Source organism: Crocodylus porosus, unplaced genomic scaffold (genome assembly GCF_001723895.1).
Source record: "Crocodylus porosus isolate Cpor-Errol unplaced genomic scaffold, CroPor_comp1, whole genome shotgun sequence".
Taxonomy (NCBI): domain Eukaryota; kingdom Metazoa; phylum Chordata; order Crocodylia; family Crocodylidae; genus Crocodylus; species Crocodylus porosus.
Window position 1 is genome coordinate 109849484 of NW_017728906.1, and position 1226 is coordinate 109850709.

The window sequence follows — 1226 nt, forward strand, 5'->3', positions numbered from 1 at the left end:
CCCACTCTTCTGCTTGCCCCAGTATGCTAAGGGTGTGGCAGCCCTGCTCAAGCCCTCCGCCACTCCCATACCCCCCTACATTTCCTTCCAGTCCTCACTCCCACCCACACCTCCAACACCCATAAACCCCCCTGCCCCCACATCCCTAACTTACCTGGGGCAGTGCCTGGGCCCCAGTTACACTACATCCTTGCCCTGCTATTCTGCTTATCCCAGCATGCTAAGGGTGTATGCTCCACATGCTGGAGTATCAGAAGCACTGTAGAAACACTCTGACCAGAAACCAGAGCATCTTTCTGGAGGGCCGACTATCAGGTTACCCCAGGGCATGGTCCAGGACCGCATCCTGCCCCATTTTGTTCCCATCTCTTTTTTTTGAAACCTGGGTTTCCAGGTATCAGATTTTGAGCCTGCACTGCAAATATGCAGTGCAGAGAACATTTTAACATTTGCAGCGTATCTCTTGTGGTATCTCAAACTGGTTTGAGACACTGCAAGATGCGTGTGTGTACTTGTCCGGCTGTCCCCATAATGTCCCCAGGTGGGGTGGGGGGAGAGCGGTGGGCAGTCTGAAGGATTGGGCCCCTGGAACCTCTGGGAAACTACAGGCAGTGGTAGCAGGTGCCTGACCTGATTCCTACAATCACACCAGGCACTGCTGCTGCCACCTGTAGTTTGCTGGAGCTCTGAGGAGCCTGATCCTTTCTTCTGCAGAGTTCCCCTGTCCCAGCCACATGGCACAGAACTGTGGGTGCCTGCTGCTGAAGGAGGGGGTGAGAGCAGCCTGGCTCTGGTCCTGCTTCTTGGGGCTGCACCACCTTGCACAGGACTGAAGCCAGGCATGGCCAAGCAGAGTTGTCTCCAAAGCATGCCAGCATCTGTCATGCCTGTGGTTGATGCTGAGGGAAGAGGGGTAGAGTAAAGGGTGCTTGGCTGTGTCTGACAGTCAATCAGGTCCAGGGAGCCCACTGTGAGTTGTGCAGGAGTGCCCCAACCTGCTCGCCTCAGCCAGTGCAGGCAGCCTGCATACCTCCCCCAGCCACCAAATGGAAATGTGTATTCTGTTCACTCCTGACCTAACCTAGGGTGGGTCAGGGCCATCCTTGGGGAGGAGGTGAATCGCAGCAACTGCCCCAGGCCCTGAACTTTGTGGGGCCCCGAGGTCCAAGAGTCTCCAGCTCTGCTGCCACCACCACCAAGCACAGCTGGCTCAGCTGCTTGCCACT

General features: G+C 56.4%; 1 protein-coding gene across 1 annotated transcript in view; it reads right to left on the reverse strand.

The window, feature by feature from the left end:
- Positions 1–1226, reverse strand: part of GPC6 (glypican 6) — a 1259017-nt gene that overhangs the window by 385865 nt on the left and 871926 nt on the right. The gene's annotated exons all lie outside the window — the stretch shown is intronic.